At 39.2% G+C, this 23,127-nt stretch overlaps 1 protein-coding gene across 3 annotated transcripts in view; it reads left to right on the top strand.

The window, feature by feature from the left end:
- Window positions 1–23,127, top strand: part of GRIN2A (glutamate ionotropic receptor NMDA type subunit 2A) — a 161,853-nt gene that overhangs the window by 17,284 nt on the left and 121,442 nt on the right. The window lies entirely within an intron of this gene.

Below are 23,127 nucleotides of genomic sequence, written 5' to 3'. Positions count from 1 at the left end.
TAGTGACTGTTCCTTATTCATGACATTCCAGTCCAATGGCTGTCATCATCACTTTGGGGAAAAGCTGATTTTTATTTTTTTTTTTTTTTTTTTTTGACAAAACTCTCTGAAAATCAGTGTGTCTGGGATTTGTCCCAAATTAATTTCCTGTGGAGAGAAGAGTTATGAGTTTGGTCTCAGTAAAACAACTCTTTTGGATTATAATATCTGTCAGTGGGAATGCACTACTTTGGTTTTAACTGAAGCTATTTCAGATCTTAATTTTTGGCTTAATCAAATCCTTAGCACAAGCAAATCTAATTCTGGCATACTATTTCAATTGCACAGACTTTCATTTCTGACTAAGGATTGGAAGGATTAACCCAGATTTTAGCAGTTCTCTCCATGACTGGGTGGATAGGATTAAAATCTGTGCTGCTCACTGTGCCTTTTTATTCTAGTTTTTGATTAGTTATGTCTGTTGACCAGGGTGGGAAATTTTCTGAGGTTAAGACTACAGCTAAAACAAGTATGGTGAATTCACTGGATTGCATTGTATTTTGATTAAAAATACAGCCCAGGCATGCTTTGCCTGTTTACAGCACCACCATTTTTAGTTTAGTATATTCTAGATAAATTTTGTAGTTTGAAGTATTAATATATATAAATTTATTATCTTTTGGCTGTAGAAATACATATTTTAGGAAAAAATAATTGGGTAAAACAGGAATGGCATTAACAGGACCCAGCTGTAACATCTTGTTAAGGACTGGCTGAATGTGGCAAAAGTGTTTGGGCCAGAAGCTGGAAGGATGTTCCTGTATTTAATTTCTATCAGTGCAGCTATTCGAAATAGAGAAATTTCTCAAATGCTGTCTGCAATTAGTCTCCCACCTTCTAAAACGCCCTGATTCTGCAATGAGCTTAGAAGTTAGTTATTTAAGTGACCAAGGAATGAAAGTCTCACCTCCAGGAGATGAGGCGAGTTGGTTTTGTTTAATCTAGTAAAAATGAGCCTGGGAGGAGGATATGGTGACTGGATTCAGGAAGAAGAAAAACTGATTAAACAACATAAAATGAGTCAGACAACTGAAACTTGGGTGGGAAATTGAATGTAGTGAATGGTTTTTAGATGGAAATTGAATAATCTCAGGAATGTCAAGAAGCTGGCTGGTGTTGTGATGGAACCTGGTCAATGAAGGATGAACATGTTCTTTCTAATTCTACATTCTTCTTTACATTTACAGAAAACTTGAGATTGAGAAAACCATGCAACACTATAACACTGCCTCCAAATCTAGTCAGGCTTATATAAGTGTTAGATTTGGTAAAGGTGAAGTGGGAGGAGTAGGATCCTTATGCACTCCTTATCAGACAGTCAAGGACTGTGCTCCTCAGCCTTGGAAAGAGACTGGCCTTGGGATTCTTGTTGGAATATGGTGAACTGTGTTCTAAAAACTTTTAAAGCCTCATCTCCTAGAAAAGGACATAGCATTTTCCCCAGAAGTTAAAAGTATCTTTACCTTTTTATGTGAAGCAGGAGAACTTGACTTTTCTTCGGGGATTTCTGCCTTTTTGTATTTTGTTCTTTTGTGCCTTAGGCAGCAACTGAATTCTCAAGAGAGATGTGATGAAGATGTACTCTCCACTTGGAAAAATGCTGCTGTTTGCTGCTTGTCATCCTGGTGTGTTAGGGAAAAGGAGAACCCATTACCAGCCCTGGAGCTGCATGCTTGGAAGGTTGCTGTATCCATAACAGGTCCCTTGTGTGTTCCATGGTTTAGTCTCAGCCTAAGCCGGCGGTGATGATGTCTGCATGTCAGACATGCTGTGCAGTGCTTTATAGGACCTAAATCTGTGGGCAGTCTGGGTTGCAGTTGCAGCTGGAAACCCAAAACATTACAGGTTTTTCATGTCTGTGCTGGACATTTGTTGCCATTGTGTGGTGGTATGTCTGTCTGTAAATCATCAGGTGTTCTAGACCAACCAGCTGGTTTTGACACTGGAAAATATCTTGATTAATAATCCGACTCTAATTTAAAATGTTGTTTCTTGGACTAAAATATTTTTTTTCTTTTGCTCTGGAGAAAGGGTTTGTAGTGATTGCCATGACATGCAGGGAAATGAGCCATGGTCTAATACATATGTAGTGAATATAAAGAGGTGGTGATAATGTGATTATTGAAAGTAATCTAGTCAAGGGAGTAGAAATTGCTATATAAGTACAATGATTTTTTTTTCACTACTGTCCTGAGGAAAGGATGATTTCAGTTGTCCACAGAACTTGAAGAGTCTTCAGCTATGAAGGGTTCTTCAGAGACATCACACTTTATCTGGCCTCGTTGAGCAATTGGAAATGAGTGTAACTATCACTGAGAATTTGGTTTTATTACTGAATAGCTATTAAAAAAGGCTACAGAAGGCAATGCTTTCCAGAATCTATAATTTTTGTGCAGATTCAAGGTGTGGGAGGATGGATTCTCAGTACCTGAGAGAAGCTGTCAGGTCATGATATACAGCAGAACATTAGGAAAGGAAGACTGTAAAACTTCAGTTATGCTGCATTATTTTCTTGCTATTTTCTGTGGCTGTGTTTAAAGAATTGAAATAAAGCTCTTGCAAGAACAGAATACTCTTCCTAAAACACTTAATGAAGTGGGCAAAATCTTTTTTCTGATAATTTGCTATGGCTGGAGAGGAAGGTTAAAATGATGTATTAATGAATGCTACATATGGTCTACAACACATGGTTAGAGCTGTTTGTATTTTTTCCTCCAAAAAAGGTTGAACAGCAAATTGGATAAAATTCTGTTCCAAAATGACCAAGCCTGTTTCTTCCCTGAAGCAATTCACACTTTTTCTGGAGTTCATTAATACTGGAATTCTAATCTCTTTAGCTCTTACAGCTGTTTCATTTTCAGGGACCAATTATTTTGTTAAAATATGCTTATTAATGGAAATGTTACCATGTAGAAAGAAAAGGTTAATGCAGATGAAAAAAGTGTTTCAGGAAGTTTAAAGCCCTCCTAGTTGTGCTTTTTGGAGAGCAGAAGAAATAAAATTGGAATACCATTCTTTGTTTTAGTGTTTTGAGTGTTTTTGTGATGACCTTTTTTTTTTTTTTTTTTTACTAGTGGGACTGATGTAAAAGGGATACATGTGTTTCCTTCTACTAATGTCATTAAACAAAGAGGTATGAGGTGCTGGAAAAAGTTAGTGTAGCTTTGTGAGCTCCTTTCCAGGCACCAGTTTCTTTTTGAAGCACATGCCTTAAGCTCTGAGTTAGCAAAGGCATTATCACTCAGTATTTCTGTTTTCACTGGTTTACTGATGAGACCACGCACAGAGCCACAAAATAAAGTTGTGTTGGTAGCACAGCCAAAACTCCTTGAACTGCTTCCCTGTCCACCAACAAAGCACGTTTGGATTTGTTCTCCTTGTTTCTTTTATCAACTGAGGTTTCAATTTTTGTTTTTGAGAGGACCACCATCTACTTTCAGCTTTATGTTCATCCAGTCAGTTGTGTCTTGATTCCCCTGATCCCTCCCCTGCGCTGCCACTGTCTCTGTCCTAGACCTGCTTTGTTGGGAGAGCTTTGGAAAAGTATTCCGAGTTTAAGTTGGCTCTTCCATTTTTTTGCTCTTTTGCTGCATCTGATCTAGTCTGACTGGCACACAGAAGCCCTCAGGGCCAGGTGAGTTACCTATGGTTTGCCTCTGCTTTAAAAGTGAGATTTGGCCTCCTTCCTCACTTCCAGATTCATTGGAAATGCCTTGGAATGGCTGCTGTGCTTTGCCTGCTATTTTGGACAGAAAACTTGAAGAACTTGCCCCGTGTTTTTTCCAAGGGGAAGATCAATATGCTGCAAAGAGAGCAAAACATTAAGAAACATCTAGAAAATCAGCAAATGAGCAGTCTGATCTCTTATGTTCAGTGGTGCTTTTGAAAAAAAACCTCCATGCATTCATAATTGCTAATTTTATTCCAAGTTAAACAGGGTCTCAAAATCAGACTCTGATTTTCAAAGCTGGCTGTTCTCATGTAAGCCTGTAAGTTTATAAGTAACCATCTGAAGGGAAATGCAGGAAAATTTGTAGTCCTTAAGGGACTTAAGTACAATACAAGGCAGATACAAGTGTGTAAATAGCTCTTGCGCACATACGAACAATTGATATGTCAGTTGCTTTCTTTGGTGTCATCTTCTATTGGAGTATTTATTTCCTGCTCTTTAAGAGGTGATTAATGAGCCTGTGAGTGATAAATTTACTCAAAAAGTGGTGCTGGTGATATTGAGGCATTTCTGTGCTAGGGAGGAATTTGAAAGGTTGCAGGTGTGACTCCTAGAGAAGGTTATGTGGGGCAGGTCCTTCACTCCTCCAGGTCCTAGGAGGTCTGAAGTTCAGGCTGGGACTTCGTCCAGGGGATGGTAAATCTGCTTTCCCAAACTTCATCTGTGGTTTGGGAATTACAGCAGTTTTTTACTTTTTTCAGACATGGATGGCTGAACTGTGCTGCAGTGTTAGCTTATTCCATGTACTCTGCTCAGACACAGCTTTTGTGTATCCTGGTAATATTTTAGGGTTGAAACAGCAGACATTAGCAGACACCCAGATTTGGAAGGAGAAACTAGCTAAAGAGTTATGGCAAAATGGAGCAGAGGGTGCTCCAGGCTGTCAGAAAAATAGTTTCTGTAAATTACAGGATTTTAATATTTGCAGGGGATGAGGGGAAAAGAATAAATGACCCAACATATTCCCACTCTGGCACTTACTAACTTTTCCCATTTTTTCCTAGTCCAGTGACTAGTCTGTTATTTACCCTACCAGGTATATGAAAATCTGTATTTTCCTCTGTTGCCATGTTGATTAAAATCCCACTGATCTTGTTCTCTGTGGGAAATGCCTTGATGAAATTTGAAGTTATGAACTGTGAACTGTCTTCCACTGCAAGAAGTCTATCAGGTAAATAACTTGGAAATCCCAAATGAGAACAAACGCCCTAATAGGATACTGGGCTTGAATATTAATTTTGCTACCAACTATTCCCAGTAGGCTTGTAATCTACTGGCTGTTCAAGTAACCTGATTTTTGGGTCTGAATTATCAGTATGGCAACAAGTACCTATGAAATAATGTGTGGGTAAGGAAATACTCTCCTTCTCTAACTTTTATTGGCCTTTCATTGAGGATAATATACCTTTGATTGCTGGGAAAGACAAACAATAAACCAGATAGCACTTAATTCATCATGTACACACTTGCTTGTTCATTGAGAAGAAACCTAAAAAACCATATTTTCTCTGCAGGGATACACTTTACTAGGGTATATCAGCTGAGCTGAGGTATATACTGAAACATATTGAAGTGATGCCAGTATGGGTAAGCTGTTTAGGAAGTGCTTGCATGCTCCTCTGTGTAAGAACCCTGAATGTTGCATTAATCTACTGCAAGTTAAATTGTAACTGTGCCTGTCATTCAGTAAAGCAGAAAGTACCTAGAATCTTGAATGATTCTTTTATTTTTAAAGTATTTATTCATTTTATATTTGTAAGAGTATTCATCTCTGTGGCACTGGCCTGTGAAAGACTAGAAATAAATCCCATTCTAGATCTCCAGTTATTATCCTTGCCTAATACCAATTTACCAGATTGTTTAGGGCAAGTTACGACATCTTGTGTCACACAAAGTAACATTAATCAGAAAATTTTGCATGCTGGTACACAGTCCAGTGCAACAGCAATCACATCACTGGCTCTCGTTCTGTTCTTTAGTTTGTGAAGGGTGTGCAGAGCACAGAACAACCACTGGGCAAAACCCAGTGTGAGGAAAGATCACTGTGCTTTGAAATCTGAAACAAAGCAAACAGCCTGGGAAGGAGGCTTAACAAGCTCAAGTTGGCTGATGCAGCAGTGGATGCGTGTGAAATTGAAAAGCAAACAGAGCTGTTTGTGTGCTGGCCATGCCTTTCAAGGAGAGAAAATTTGTGTTCCGTCTGGGAATAATAACAGTGTGTCTGTAGACGAAAGACAAAACTGAGAATTTTTGCTGTGTGCCAGTGTGCAAAATAAGTCTTGCAAGTAGTGTGCTATTGAGCGAGTTGGTTTTAGCCCAGAGATATGTATCTTGCCTTTTTTTATTGGATGTATTATTTTTCCCCCTTAAACTTGCTCTTGGTTATTAATGATAAATAACATTAATTTGCTCTATAACATCAAAGTTAAAATGGTAGTATTGGTGATACTATGGGAGGATATTTGGTTATGGGGGGAAAAAATGGATATGTGAGATATTGTTGTAGAGGGGGCAGAACCACTCACATTTATGTGCATAAATGCATTTTCTGATTATCATATGAATGGTGTTATAATTGGCATGAGAAATGTGTTTTATATAGTCCATGCTATGAAATCCATTATTTAATGCATGGTATATGCAAATGCACTGTAATCTAAGCAGCACTTACCATTTGAAGGATATTTTCTTGTGCCTCATGCTAAAAGGTGAAACAGACAATGTCTACATAAAAGAACAATCAACAACTGCTTACCAAAGAAGCTTTTAAACAGGGATCTCAACTGATATCACTCCTGTTTGTGTACTTCTGGCAGGAAATTTAGGTCTTTACAAAAGATTGTTCTTGTCTGGGATGCCCTTGAAGTGGTAGCTACAGTTAACTGTCCCTCTCTTGGAATATAGGATAATTTCTTTCTTAAAAGAAAGAAGAACAGTGCTTTGTTTAAAGATTAACTGATAACTTGCCTCTTCCAAATTGTGAATAATGTCAGGATCCCCATCTTGGCATGCACTGCTGAGCTATTTTCGGGAAAGTGCAAATAAAAGCTGTAATTCCTCCTGGCACATCAGGGGTGTGATGGAGATGTCTGGCAGCATTTCAATAAAACAATTAGGTTTAGTGGAAAGGATTCCCTCTAGGCATGACTGTCAGTCAAAGTATAAATAGAGGGTGAGAGCCTACTACCCAGCCTTGGGACCTTCTGGACAGCAAGTTCCAAGCCAGCCAGCACAGGTAATATGTAATGCTTGTCCCAAGGTTTTGGGATTTACAGCTTGCACACTTACAGGCACGGGGCTTGAAAATTAGATGTGTTACAGTCTGTGAGATGAGGCAGAACTTCAGATATTTCAGTGTTTGATGTTTGTAACCAGGTACGTGCAAGGGAAGGCGGCTGAGATGTGGCTAAATTTTGGGAAGAATTCTAGAATGGAACTATTTATTAAAAATAAGTTTTAGAAGCAGATTTGAAACTCCATTTGGCTCTGGTTGTACAGGAGCACGGTGACATGATGATTCATTTGCTTTGTATAAATGGACAGTTGTCACTTGCACCTCTACAGCTCACTGTAGGGAATGGAACCAATGACACAGAAACAGGTACTTGATGCTTCCTTGAAAAGAAGTGACTAGGGACGTTACAGCACCTGGCCAGTGGAAATTTGGTTTCAAAGGTTTCATAATAAAGTGTTCTTCTGCAAACAGAGAGAAATTTGCTTTCTCTAACTTTTATTTCTGGCAATTCAAGTTGGTGAGATGTCAAAAGCACTCGTTACAGTGACATTAATGGTGACAGTTCCTTCAGAGTGATTACCTTCTCTTATCAGAGAACACAGGCAGGGCTGGTCTACATGGAGCTTGCCTTGAGGGCACAAACTGCTGCTTTATATTGCGGATGGGTATCTGGAACTTTCGTTACTTAATGATTTGAAATATGTAACAAAAAAAGGTGAGGATTATTATATTCCTAATTGAACTTGTGAAACATTATATGAGAATCCACCTTTCTTTTATTTTGTATATGGGAGCTGACTTTTTAGATAGGATGCATAGAACAGGGCATGGAAATGCTGGATTATTATTTTCTTTTGTGTTATAGTGACTTTCCTTAAAATACTTCTGCATTTCTTGTTACAGCATTAGAAATGTTTTCATTTTCCCTGCAAAACGGAGAGCCTCAGGGCTCTGTACTGCACCGGATTCCTCTGCCAAGGCACATCAAAGTAGGGAAAATTCCAGTGTTATTCCCTTATGGGTAGAGTCCACCTTCATCTTGGACTCCAGTGCTAACTTTTGCTGTAGGTTCTGGTAGTGCCCCACTTCCCTGTTACACCAGAAGTCTGCACTTGCAGAGGTAATTTGGGCAAGGGGTCTCCTCCAATTGACTCCTATTTTACCCATCAATTTACCCTCCTGCTCCTTCCTCCCAGGAGCTCCAGTGACAGCTCTTGCTGGTGGAGATCTCCTGCAGCAACTTATTCCAAATTCAAGCTGATCTTCATGACTATGTAAATAATTAGTTAAAGCTGCAAGGTCCCAAATCCAGAATAGAACATGCTGTTTCATTCCAGGCAGTTACCCATGGATTGTGGAATATTTAGCTGATGGCTTGAAGACAGATTTTGTAAAAAAAGCTCCTGCATCCTTTAGCTCTCTGCTGGAGATTACTGGGCGAGATTGCTTTAAGCGTGTTGTGATCAAGCATTTTACATAACAGGGAGTAGAGGGAAGGCACGCAAGCATCAGAAAGTAAAACTTTGGTTGTAGCTTTTCCTGGTTCCTGTTTCTTAAGGATTTTGAATTTTCTCTTTATTTCAGGAACCCAGTTTGGAGCAATGTGTCTGTGGTATATGGGACAATTTCTCTGGGCTGTTTTTTTGTGTATGTTAAGATATGTAAATGAATCTTCCTTTTGCCATACGCAGTTACCCTGAAGATTAGCCAGACTTAGTGAGACTGTTCTGTGGCAGGTGTAGGGTTTAATTTTTATTGTGAATTAAGAACTTAGGTAAAAGTAGTTGTAGTGTTTCTTTCCACTAGTCCACACTGTAAAATTTCCTATCTGTGTTGTGTGCTATCCTGCCTGCTTTTTCCACTGTTATCTGTTTGCAAATTTGGTTATATGCTGGTATGTAGGATAAATGTTATGTGCAGTAAAGACTGGTTTTTATAAAATATGTGAGTTCCTTTTCAGACTTTGAAGGTATTGGATAGTGTATCAAGATATGCTAATGTTTGCTTTCAAGTGGAGGGAGTGGATTTCTGCAAAAAATAACTGATGCTTTTAGTTCAGACAAGGTACTGTTGATTTAAAAAGCATCTTTACTTTGTCATGTTTAACGTACATGCCCTATACTTAAAAAATTGAAATAGAAATTGAGGATGTGGAAGAAGAACGTCAAGAATAACTAAACATTGTTGATCAACTATAGGTTTATTTTAAGAAGGGTTTTTAAATTGAAAATGGATATTACTTTACATTTCATGTCAAAACTTAATGCCTTACCTCATATAAGCTGTTTTTGTAGGAATAAATCCCGTTTATTTGATGTTTTTTAATAACTTTGGTTTCCTTTATGCTATAATTAATGTTCATGCATAACTGCACCACCGAAGAGACAACAAGTGAAACTGGAGGCTCCAGTAGTCATTTGGGAGATGACTTAAGCTGTGGAATGAACATGATAGTTGAGTATATTTGCTAGAATGATCCTTAGTGGTTGGAAGTTACAATTTAGAAGTGAGACCTGCACTTCCTAATGATCCCTCTGAGATGAGAAACTTTGATTATCTGGTCTTCTGAATATTCAGGAAGATGTGTAATATCATTTTACGTCTGCTTGAACTATTTAAGGTAGGTGTGATGCTAACCATAAAACTTCTTACAAAAATTGAAATCTGGGACTTGGCTTCAATATTTTGAAGGAGATGAATTTTTGGTGCAAAAGAGTTCCCTTTGCAAGGGGATGTTTTGCATCCTTTTCTGTGCTGAAAGTGAACAAAACAAATCCTCTGGTTTGTTACACTGAGGACCCAATTTAGAGCTAATTCTTTTGCAGACTGCTCAAGGTGTGTGAAAGTGTCAGAGGAGTGCTGTGCCTGTGGCTCCTGCTTCTAAAGATGATGACTTAGTAGCCATCATTTCTATACTGCAGCATAATTTGCTGCCTGTGTGAGGTTTCCAGCTGCAGACTTCAGGGACTGTCAGAACTGCTTGTCTCATGGGGAGACAAAAGTACTCTCTAGCAGGAACGTCTGAATCAGTCTGTCTCTATGAAGTTCTTCCTACTACAGCTGTAGCAGCTCAGGATGCTTCAGAGCCATGGGATGTTGGTTCTGTGCAGTTGATCCAGTATGTGGATCTCATCCATGAGCTTAAATAAGGCCAGAATGAGAGTCTCCAGGTGTGGGACCTGTATTGGTACTGGGCACAGGCACCAGTTTTCCATCTTGGAATCCCAATGGTAGCAGCCCTGGGGTATGTGTTGGGGCAGGAACTCAGTCTCTGTCACAGTGCAGTTGCAAGGGAAACGCTTGTTGATTTGTGTATACCAGCTTTTGAGAGTCTCCTGGTTGTCTCTAAAAATCTGTGATTCATAACTTCATCAGAACCATACCCCCAGGAATTCTCTTGTGTGGGAGTGTGCAGAATAACCTTGGGAGGAATTGCCAAGGTTTTTTCATTTTGGTCTGTTTAAAAATAAAGAAAAAAAAAAGGACTTATAATTGTGATGGCAATTATGACTGCTGGTTTTCTTCAGAATTTAGCACCAGTAAAGTGCAGCTCTTATGTAGGGCAAGCTATGAGTTGTGAAATGACAATACAACTTTGGTTGTTCTAGGTCAGCATTGATGTGCAATGGATTTCAGGATCTATGAATGTCAGTCTGCCACATCATTTATATTTGGGTTTATTTTTAGTTGAGTAAACTTCGAGTTTGTGGAGGTGCTATAGACTTCAAGTGCCCAGAAGACAGGATTTCAGCAGTTGCAATCTTGTGCCTCACTAAAGAAGTAAATCTTGGCAGAGTGTCATGACTGTATCAAATACTTCTGCTCAGAATTTGTTGCTATGCATGTTCTTTTGTCCTAAGATCACAAAAGCTGTTCCTGCAGGATATTACTGCTTGCTGTGTGGTGCAGGCTATGTGTGGTCATCCCAGTGAGAGTAAGATTGCTCCTGAATGATGCAGGGACCCGAGTGCAGGGGTTTTGTTCTGAAGGGGTTAACTCACCGAGTAAGCATCCCTAAATGCTGAGTTACTGGGATGCTTGCCAGATGAGGTCATGAATCCAAACAACAGAAAAACAAGCTCAAGAGGTCAAATGTGTCCATGTCAATGTAAATCACAAGTACCACGAATCCAAGCTGGATTTCCTATCCAGAATCCTACCAAACCTGGGACATACCTGGTTCTCCAGTATTATATCCATTCTGCACATGCTTGGTTACACAATCCCTGCTTAAAAACTTCCTGGCAACCTTGCAGGGGCCATGACGTTTTACTTTGTGAAGGTGGGAGACAAGACAACTCAAAGAGCCGTGGGGGTTTTGGATTGGGTTTATTCTGCAAGCTGTTTTTGATGTGTGTGACAGCCTGCCTGGGGCAGCCCTGCTGCCTGAGCGCTCTGCTGAGGTAGAAGCCAGCTCAGGGAATGCTCTGTGTGAGCTGCAGTGAACCTCCCTGGACACTGGCACTGGGAGAGGGAGGAGAAAGCCCCATTGCAAAGTTTTTTTTTTTTTTTTTCTTTTTCAATGAAGAAATGAAGGAATGTCTGCCAATGGTTGGCACTGTGACTTTTTTGGGGTGGGGTAGAGACCAGAGATGAGTAGTACTGCTGTCTATGACAGGACTGTGTCTGAGGCAGGTCACATAGTGGAGATATATGTACATATATGATGAAGGGAATGAGATGAGGACGGAGAAGAGGGATGAAATTGTTTGGCTTTTAAAAAAAGTAATTCATGGACTTCTGAGCAAATGCTTTTCTTCAGTAAGATCCACTGCAGTTCATGCCTAGAGTAGTTCTTTTTTTCCCCAGCTCATCTGTAGTTCTCCTCAGTGCACCTTTCCCCATGAGAGGAGGGAGAGCAGCTTGCTGCTGCAGGAGGAGAGCATCTGTGAATAACTTCGAGTCATGTTCCATTCTGAAAAATCAATACAGCTGGGAGATTTCAATTGGAGGCAGTATGCTTGTTTTCATCTACAGCTCACATGAAACCTAAAATTTATGTGCATATTTCTCACAGACTCTCCCATCTGTTACCTTAGAACATGTTTTCATATGTATAAATAAGCTTAATTTGCAGTTGAGAGAACATTAAAAAAAATCTATATGCTCTGTAGGTATCTTGGGGGCTGCCTTCTGCAGTAATGTGGTGAAATGAAGACTGTCCAAGAGTTAGTATTAATGATACAAGAAAGATCAACTTAGGTTGAGATTTTATTTTACAGTTTAAATCAAGAAAGTTATTTTAAAGAACATCTTAGTAATTTTTGCTGAGAATTTGGAACTAGTGCAAACTTATCTTCCTTGTCTAGGACCCTAGTTATTAAATTACCTACCCCGCAAATACATATTCCATTACTATAGTTATGCTTTTCATGTGTAATTTGCATTGCAGGTGAAGAGTTTTACACACTCCAAGCCAGTATCACATGGAGAAATCACCCCCCTTCAGTTATCCTTTTCTCACAAAGCTTTTCTGCAGTTTCTTAAAAGATTCTCTCAGTTTTCTTGTGTAAAATATGAGGGAATTTTGACCAGGCCTTTAATATTCAACTGGAGTGCAGGAAAGTGAATTGGGAACTAATTCTGTTTGTATTTCAGGAATGGTCATCAACTCCAGGCTGGGGGCAGAGATGGGTAGGCTTGTAGAACACTCTCAGTGCCAATCTGCTTTGTATAATCCTCTTGACTGGGAAGCTGGAACTTCCCTGGAGAGAAAGTCTTGAGTGGTAGATTGAAAGGCTTGTCTAGGATCAAGTAGGAACTGAATCCTGGTAGGACAGAGAAAACATGACTAATTCTGGGAATTTGAGCTGAAGAAACCTGAGCTGAAGAAACAGCTAGAGAAAGGAAAAGCTATCTGACTGCAGAAATAGCACAGTGGAACACTTAGAGGGAGGTTACTGATTGAAACCTATCGCTGAAGGGTTTTGCAGGAACAGTCCTTAAAGCCTCTTCTGTTCCATTTGCATGGCTCAAAAACATCTTGTCTATAAGAAATCCCTGTTTTTCACTGTTATTTAACAACAGCAGGTAGTATTTTCTGAAGTGATGCCCCAGTAAAGAAGAGACCCTGCTTTGCTCACTGCTCTGACTGGGGCTGTGCTAGGCAAGCCTCTAACTGCAGCCTCCCAAATGTTGCAGTGCCAACACCCGCACCTGGCTGAGCTGGAAACTAGTTCGTTTTGAAAACTTACTGGGATTGAGAAATAGTGGCCCATTTTGCATGAGAGAGCAAGTAATGAATGTTAACGTGCAGTGAATTTGTCAAAAAGCATTAATAGGAAAAGAGTGTGTGCTGGGAAGCAATTAAACCTGAACTGATGGAGGAAGCTCACTGTACTGTGAGATTACCTGCCAAATATGCTTAGACAAACAAAATGTGCATTGTAAGTAACATTTCATGTCTTAGCTGTGACCTTAAGGGATATTTTAAGGGGGTATTTATTGATACTCACGTATTTGTACAAGTTAGTCCCGAGTGGGCTTTGCAAGCTTTAAGAACTAATAGAGGACCAACACAAACCAGGTTGAAAAGGTCTTTTTCCAATATATCACTGAATTTGTGGGGTCCTGTTATATAATGAGTGATCTAGATTAAAGTTGCTGACATTCAAATAAAGACACCCAGTGAGAAAGTCCCAGCAGTTCTCTCACTGGTTCTTCTCACACTTCTAGAATGTATTTTACACTTTCTTGAACAGATGAGATCGAGCTCTCTCATAGTGCTTTCTTTACTCTATAAAAAAGTGTGAAGCAGCCTTCTGTAGAAAAATAGGCTAGAGTCAGTAGAGGTTCTCTGACACATTCTCAGTCTTCTCAATTTTTGTGACTCTACAACAAGAATGCCCAAGGCCTATTTTCATAAATACAAGCTATGTGTTGTAATTTAAATTAAAGTAATGGTTGCTGGTAGATGAAATACACAAGCAACTTCATAAATGTATCTGTGTTGGTTAAACATCCATCAAAATTGCCACCTGGTCTTGTCCAATTTGTCATTGTAGGTAGGAAAAAGGCTCTGAAGACTGCTAACTTTGGGGCTGCTACAACATGTATGGAACCCAGGCTGATTCTGATGATTTGCTCCTTAAACTCTTTGTAGGATTCTGCAGTATTAATTAGATATTAGATGATGGCAAAATGGTCAGGGATGAAAATCCTATCCATTATTTCAAGAAACATTTAAAGCTAATTTTAATCCCATTCTTTTGGTGACAACTATCTGGATAGGAAATAGCTCTAGATATGTCAGATATAATTTTTTATTGAGATCCTTGAAAAACTTTTCTTTTTCTCTCAACTTCTGGGTAAAAATAGACAGGAAATTAAGCCAAGTAGTTTTAATCTGAACCCAATTCCTTATGTCTGAGTGTTCAGTGCAAAATTTCAGCATGATCCTTTGAAGAGAGTGTTGGGCTACTGTACTTGTGCAATGACTGAGGAAAAGGAGTTGCTGACAAAGAAAGACTCATCTTTATAGCAAAGGAGTTTATGAAAGTCTACATCGGAAATTAATTTAGATCTTGGCTGTAAATAGAAACTGTATTTTTCAAGTGAAATTTTGTTTGTTTCTGTCCTTTGCTCTCTACTTTTGTATAAGACATGAGTCAAGCATGAATCCACTTCTGCTTCTGAGTTATAACCATAAAAGAATGAGGGGATAATTTGAGTGATCCAAGGAAAATTATTTATCTTTCTATTACATCTGCTGCTAAAAGCAGTTTATTGTATTAGATCACCTCAGCTGGTGCACATAAAGTTCTAATTCCTGTCTACAAACCTCATCAGTGATGCTTAACTGCAGCCATAGAACATGGCTTAATCAGCTCAGTAAATACTGCAGCCAGTCTGAAATTTGCTGGATCTTGTGTGTTTAGGTACACGTACATTTAGGAACGTGATGAATAAGTCTCACTTGACCAGTGTTATCCAGAACCTGGCTGTATCCAGGATCTTGGTAATGCCAGCCATTTTTCTGAAAAATCCTGTATGAAGAAAGGATCTCTTCATGCTTCTTGGAAGTCTTTCTTTTCCTTCTGTCTTGCCATGTATGCCTATAATCTCTTCTAGTCTTTGTCCCCTAGGCTGGCTTTGTACTTGCTGATTGACATATCTGCACTATGAAGGAAAGAGATCTTGAAATCAAGTAAGCTTCAGTACTATGAATTGAAGGTCTGACTAATATTTACAGTTCCTTTAGTTATTTTCCTTGTGCTTAAATTAAGAATTCATGTTCCATGAATAGCTATTGAGGAGCTGAAGGCCATTCAGTGGACCTAAGTGAGACTTGGTGCAGCGTCTGTGTAGCAAATGTAACCACTTAAACTAGATATTGACAATGGGGATGTCAGTATCTTTCTTTCCTGACCTATTTAATTAGATAATATACATATCATTTCTACTTTGTATTGTGAGTTAAACTTTTAATTCCGTAAGTGCATTTAAATGACAACTATTTCTTTTCAAATTCAAGTCCTTAAATGATGTTTTTCCAATTCAAATATCATGGTAAAATATATTCCCCCAGAGGCTTGTTACAGTGTGAAAATGTGCGAATAATGGATACATGTGCAGTGTACATCTTCCTACCAGATGGTACTGTTCAAGTTTATAGTGTTGCATAATTGCTTTAGAAGAGGCTGAATGAATTTGCTTAATTTTAAAATTTCTTTTGTAAATGTTGAAGGATTTTTCTTGCAATGTGTGATGCTAGTTCATTGCCAGTTTTGCCACAGCACTGATCTAGAGCACAGACACTTGAGTTAAAAGAAGATACAACATCCTATCTGTTACCAGTTGGAAGGTAAAGAGTTTTTGATTTTTAAATAACAAATTTAACTATTGATTCTGGCATATCAGTAAAATAAGCCTTTTTTTCTTTGGATCTACAGTTCACATGAGTCAATGCATCAGTACTAGGAATTGGTTGACTATTTTAAGAAAGCTTGGAAAATTTCTTTTCCTTGCTGCTTCCCTCAGATTTCTCTTAGGACATTTGAGTGTCCAAGCTGTGGTCTTGCACACCAGTAGTTGTTAGAGTACAGCATTTAGCTCCTTGTAGTGTGTATATTTCCTAGTGAGTCAGGAGTTACTGTGGAAGCTGAGTGATGTTAGTGTTGGCTCAGGATGCTGTCTTAATGAAACATGTAGTCCTTCAAATGTGCTTAACAAATTTAGAAAAATTCTTATGTTTCTTAACATTGTGCTAAATGCAAAGGAAACCAGTAAAGCTGTCTGGGAGAAAATGCTTGCAAAAGTGTGCTGGGTGAGTCACTTTGTACAAGCAGATGTCTTCACTGCTTAAAACAAAGACCACTTGTAAAACATACATTTAGGGATGAATTATCAGGGTTCTGCCATTCTTGACCTTCTACAGAATTCTGTAGATAACTAACAATCCATGTACAATATAATCTGTACATGATTTAACCTTAAGGGCAACTTATGTTGGAGGAGGAAGGAAGCAAACCTGAAACACTTGTGGCAAAATCAAAAGATTTGTTTTGATTTTCTGTGAAGCTCTATCTGCTGTTTTCTAGTGGAGTAGAATGGAATAAGATCTTATTTTATCACCTGTTTCTGCCCCCCATTTAATTCACTTTTGTTTTTGCTAAGAACACTTGGATCCCTATAAGTCTATGGGATCTGATGGGATTCGTCCAAGAGTACTCAAGGAGCTGGCTGATGCCTCAATGGTTTTTGAAAGGTCTCAGGAATCTGGAGAGGTACCAGTTTACTAGAAGCTGCCTAGTGTCCAAATTTTCAAAAAGGGCAAGAGGGATGGGCCTGCCTACAGGCCTGATGAGCTCATTTTGATGCCTGGTAAAATTACAGAGATGATAATTCTGGGAACTATTGAAAAAGATCTGAAAGACATCGCAGTCATCTGTCACAGCAAACACAGGCTCATGAGGGGGATGTCCTGCTTGACAAATTTCATTTCCCTTTCTAACAAGGTAACTCATCCAGTTGATCAAGGGAAACCAGTTGATGTAATCTTTCTGAGTTTCAGTAAAGTTTTTGATACTGTCTCTCACAGGATCCTTCTGGACAAGATGTCCAGCCCACAGCTGGATAAACATCCTGTGATGGGTGAGCAACTGGCTTATGGGTTGGGCAAAGGGTTACAGTGACTGGGGTGACACCAGGCTGATGACCTGTCACTAGTGGGATTCCGCAGGGCTCCATCCTTGACCCTGTGCTCTTCTAGGTCCTCATACATGGTCTGGATGGGATACTCAGTTTGCTGATGATACTGAACTGGGAAGAGCCATTGATTCCTGAAGGCAGAGGGGGCCTGCAGAGAGATCCTGACAAACCAGAGGGCTGGGCAATCACCACGGTGTGAGTTTAACAGAGAAGTGACAGGTTCTGCACCTGGAACGAGGCAGCCCTGGATCTGCGTACACACTGGATGTGAGTCAGCAGGGGCTGATATCTAGGAGGGCTCTTGGGGGACATCAGGCCTAGCATTGCCTGCTGTGCAGGACAAGGGGTTGTCCCACTCTGCCCTGCACTGGTGTGGCCTCACCTTGAATGTTGTAGGGTTTGTGGTGCCACATATTGGAAGGATCTGAACTGCTGGAGAACATCCAAAGGAGAGCCATGAACCTGCTGAAGGGTCTGGAGGGGAAGCCATAGGAGCATCAGCTGAGGTCACTTGGGTTGTTCAGCCTGGAGGAGACTGAGGGGAAACATCATTGTGGTCTTCATGAGGGGAGGAGGAGGGGCAGGCACTGGTCTCTCCCCTCTGTGACCAGTGACAGGATTTAATGAAACAGGTCTAGCTGAGTCAGGGGAGATTTCGGTTGGATATCTGGAAAAAGTTCTTCCCCCAGAGGGTAGCTGGGCTCCCCAGGGAAGTGGCCACAGCCCCAAGGCTGCCAGAGTTCAAGAACAAAGTTTTATTTGGACAAATCTGTCCGGGTGTGACTTCTCAGGCTTGTCCTGTGCAGGGTCAGAAGTTGGACTGGATGATCCTTGTTGGTCCCTTCTAAGTCAGTATTTTCTATGATTCTATTATAAGAACCTTCCCAAGCATAGTGGAATATTGTTTTTAGATGAAAGCTGTCTGCCTTTTGTTTATGTTTCAGGTTATTGTGAAAAAGTTTTAAATTTTCAGTCTTGTGTTTAATATATCTTCCTCTCATTGAATTTGTAATTCATTCTTGTTTTGCTTTTCTGTAAATTCTACCATCACTGCAATCACATGTCTGAAACTGAGTAAGAACTGAGATCTATTTAAAATGTAGATAAAAAACTCCAATATTTGAGTATTATTATATGATGCTCATCTGGTTTGAAATCTTGAAGTATAAGAGCCCAGAATAGTGCTAGACTAGCTGTCCTGTAATGTTGGTTGCTACTGAATGTTCAGAGAAGCTGACAGCATCTTTGTAGTTTTTCTCTTCAGATGAGAAAGAAATGTTTTGGTTGGTTTGGAAAACCTTTGCAGTGTGGCCATACACTCATGGTCAATATAACCTTGTTTCCAAGTGGGCAGTGGCTTACACTGAAAGAACCTCTTTGCAAAGTTAGCTCTTTACATTTTAACTTTAATACTTAACACCAAACTTTCTTTCCTGTTCAAAAACTCCACTTTGCTTCCATCTCAAGAACTGCATAACAAAATTCCTCTCATAAACCGCGCACAGATTTCAATACATACTGCTTGATACACACAGTATTTCTTTGAAAAGGATGATGTGTGATATGCTCTTTATTTTCATGGTTAGAACACTTTCACAGTTTTTGAACCTATTCAGGGCTCTCTGATACAGGCTGTGACTCCATTGACTATTGTAAAAGCAACCCAATGCCTGGGAGGAATGAGCTCTGAACTCCAATGATTTCAGAAGGCTAATTAATTTATTATATTATATTACACTAACAAGAACTATCACTAACTAACCTAAAAACCTGTGACTCTCTCCTGAGAGTCCTGACACATCTGGATTCAATTGGTCCATGAATCCAAACAACCATCACCAGAATGCAATCAAGCATTCACCTTGGGTAAATAATCTCCATACCACATTCCACATGGGCACAAACACAGGGGCAGATAAGAATTGTTTTCTCTTGTTCTCTCTGTGCTTATCCAGGAAAAATCCCGAGAGAGAGAATTATGTCTCTCTGTTCAGAGAATGTGAATAGGCTCCTAAATTCACTGTGGCAGTGCTCCTCTTTCATGCCCTCCCCACAGCAGACAGGAGTGTCCCTATCAGCCCTTGCTTGGCTAAACCAGACAGTGGGGTGGGTTCTTGGTGTGCCCTGTTATTCCTGTAACCTCCCTCTGTTCTTGCACAGTTTCACGTATCTTTCCTGAGTGTGACAAGAATTGCACAAACCAGTTTCAGCTGTGTGTTCACTGGTGCTTTGTCCACCAGCACTAACATTTCTGCAGCCGAGGGATGAACTTCTCACAGCACATAATGATCAGTGATTTAATTTAATTAATGCCAGGTTATACATCTTGGGAGTGAAATAGCATACTCGTTCAGTGATATGTGAGGTATCTTAATATTATTGACCTTTTCTACCACTGCACAATATTTATTTCTGCAATAAATGTTTACCAAGAACAGCTTTTATACCACTTAAAAAGCATGATTTTCCAAGGTTAGATAGTGTTGAATCTACATTTATCTTCTGAATTCAACATATGACCCAGGAAAATGTTCATTGTCAGAGGCTGTGGATTCTTTGATGTGCTGGGAGCAAAGTGGGAGCCTGGTTCTGCTTCAGATTGTCCTCCTTTTTTTCTATGTTTACAATGTTATTCACATCCTTAACTTGATAAACCCAACAAAACAGCTTTCAATGCATTTTGAGTGCTATCCAGAAGACTAAATAAAGAAAGCCTTAGGTTGAGACAGCCTGTTTACCCCAATTAAAATATTGTAAATTAATGGTACCTACATGGTTCTAGCTGAACAGCTAGAATAAGGTGATGGTTTAAAAGCACTAAATGAAAAGCATTCCATTTCATTTAGAACAATGGAATTTTGTCTGTTTCTTTTTATAACTTCTGAGAAGTTCCTGGGACATACTCTTTTCCATAAGGTCTGTGGGTTTATGCAGGGGGGATTTGTCAGGGCTATAAAGTTAGCAGGATTGTGTCTGTCCTCCCTTTTCTAGATGATGTGTAAGTTTACATTGTTAGAAAAAGCTAGTTAATATGTATCAAAAAGAGGTGACTGCTTTGTTCATTGGAGAAACGACAAACTATTTTTAAAGCCATTGAAAACTAAATTAAACTTTATCAGTTTTAATTTGTTAAAAGGGAATCAAGGTGACCTCTTTGGTTCTAAAATGTTGACACAAAAATACTACTGAAAGGGGCAAAATATGAATTACATTAAAAGCACAGTGGTGACAACAGCCACAACCTTGCTGCAACTAATTTTATGGACTTTTAGTACAATAATTTATTTTGTAAGATTCCCTAGAGAAGTCTTGAAATGTAAAAAAAAACAAAAAAAAACCAAAAAAAAAAAAAAAAAAAAAACCAACCAAAATTTCTAGAAGGTTGCAAGAAAGAAATAATGAAAATATTATATAGCTGCTTTAATAAACTAGTGTTCAAATTCTGGTCCAGACAAGATCTGTCAAATTAAACACCCAAATGAACCCTTATTTTAAGCATTATCTCTTTTGGTCAAACTGTGTCGTTGGTGGCTAAAGTGCTACAATGACTGTATACTGAGGATTATCTTAGAACAGTTCTACACGTGCCATCACCAGCTTTCCATGAACTTCCTGGCACTCAGATAAGCGTATAACGATTGAAAGATACCTGTCATTCATTAAACTTGTCTGTGTTTTGGAAATTGCACAACTTGCTGAACTTTGTTCTGAATCCTGTAATTAGCTACTTCTAGCAGAAAAATGAGTTACTATTCTAGTCTACCCAAGACTCATAATTGACTAAATTTGGATCTTCCAGGAGTCAGTATGTCTGTCTGTATTTTAGCCTCATTTATAACTTCATGGAAGACTGATCTTTGCTTTGTACTTCATGGCCCATTGTGCTCCATAAGGTTAAATGTAGCCTACTCTGTATAACTGTTTTATAGATCTAAAATAATGTATTTGTTTTACTAATGGTTAACTTTTAAGAGTTTCAGACATGCTTGCTCCTGCACTCCCGGCATGTCGGTTTCAGACTAAAAGGTTTGTACTTAATTATATGGACTTAAATAAATCTAGCAATCAAGCCATGCAAAGTAGAATGGATGTGTTGGCAATGTAGCCAGACTGTCTAGAATTCAAAGTGATTTAAGGAGAAAAGCAGGACCTTGGATGGGGGAAGGCCATGCTGTAACTTTTAAGCTTTCAGATGCAAGATTTATATATTCTTTTTTTATTCCTTTTCAGTAGGGGGATAAAATAATAATTTTGTTATTAGAGTAAGAGACAATGGGTTTAGAGAAGATATTTTTCAGCTGCACAAGAAGAGCAGATTACATGCATTAGTTCTAGTAGGAACAATACCATGCTGGATTTGTATATGGCCCTAGATATTTGTGATAATTTATGCCAGAATTTCCTATCTGTAAAACAGATACTGAGAAGGATAACTCTTGTAATGAGTTTTCTTCTGAGGTACTGTTAATTTTGTGTTCTCTGCTCAAGATTTTACTTAGTGAAGGGTTATTGTGCATAACAGAACCTTCACTGAGTTTTATCCTTTGGAACATTACAAAATTTCCTTGTTACTTGGTACAGAAATACTGTAGTCCAATCTAGAAGCAATAAAAACTGAAGTCACAAGGAAAAGGAAAATCATGTCCTAAGAATGTGACAGTTGCCTTGAGAAATAATTCACCAGTGTAGGGAAGTTGTGCACTGTTTTGATGAGCTTTGTTCACAAGTCAAAGGATGTCTTGAGGTAGTAGAAAGAGGGCTTGGCACCATTTGTTCTTTCTTTCAGACAGTCCTGGTGACAATATAGGTTACATCTGTTTGTCTGGACATGTGATGCTGACTAGTGGTGACTTTCTGAAGTCTGGCATATGCGTCAAAGCCAAGTGATGAAGTGCTGAACCAGGCCAAACCATTTAAGGACTTTGGTGCAACCTGGAACAAGACCTGGACTATTTTGGTTCTTGGCCTGAGCAAGATGTGCTGTGCATGTCTGCACCTCAATCAGCATTACCAAAGCGTGACAGAGAGCCAAGAATAAAAAAGTGAGAAGTTGGTCTCTTTCCAAGGCTCTTGGCAAAGTTCCTTTGGTGGAGAAGCAGCTGGGACAGCTGTGGTGGAAGGGGCAGTGTGGGGTGGAAGGGCAAGTCCTGCTGGGCTCAGCAGGGGCAGGCAGGTGCTGTGAGGAGCTGTTCTCCTCCCTGTGCTCAGGCTGACCTCTGTGTCTGGGGCCTGGAATGGTTCCTGAGAGCTCGGCATGCTGCAGTCCCTGGCCCTTGCTGAGCCTCTTTGTTGGGAAACTGTGAAGAAGGCAGAATGGAATGTTTCTGGAGAGTGTGTGAGTGTGTAAAAATCTCTGTGTGTATACACACCTGTGATTTAACAAAAGCATGACTTTGACATGACATTGACAAATGCGAGTATTATGTATTTGGAATTTCTTGCTTATGAGTCTGCCAGATTTACTGGGGGAATATCAAAGTCAACCTGAGGCAGACAAATCAAGAGCAGTGAGTTTCCGGCTCATTGGAGCATATTTCACCTCCCCAAGGGGAAATGCAAAACATTTCCTTATAATTCAGGTGTGTAAATGAGAAGCACTCTGGGTGCATTTTATCAGCCTTTTCTCATGGCTGCAGCTTACTTACAGAATAATTTTTTCAGTGGTGGTATTTAATCTGTGGTCACTCTTCTTATAAAAGTAATTTGGTTGTTCTGATTAATTTACATCTGATTTAGCTGTCAAATAAGAAGGTTATAGTTATAGTCATTTACATATAGGTTATAGTTTAGTCATTTACATAGTTTTGTACATTGTAGCAGTGTGATCATCAGTGTATAAAATATATTTTTGGAAAAGATTATACTATCTATGAGTGTACTGTCTCTTTCTTCAGACTTCTGCACTGTTCCCTTAAATTAATGAAGATGCCTAATTTATTAGATAACAAAATATTGTTGATGCTTACATTTCTAA

The sequence above is a fragment of the Anomalospiza imberbis genome, chromosome 16, assembly GCF_031753505.1.
Source record: "Anomalospiza imberbis isolate Cuckoo-Finch-1a 21T00152 chromosome 16, ASM3175350v1, whole genome shotgun sequence".
Taxonomy (NCBI): domain Eukaryota; kingdom Metazoa; phylum Chordata; class Aves; order Passeriformes; family Viduidae; genus Anomalospiza; species Anomalospiza imberbis.
This window is presented reverse-complemented; position numbering and strand designations above follow the sequence as displayed.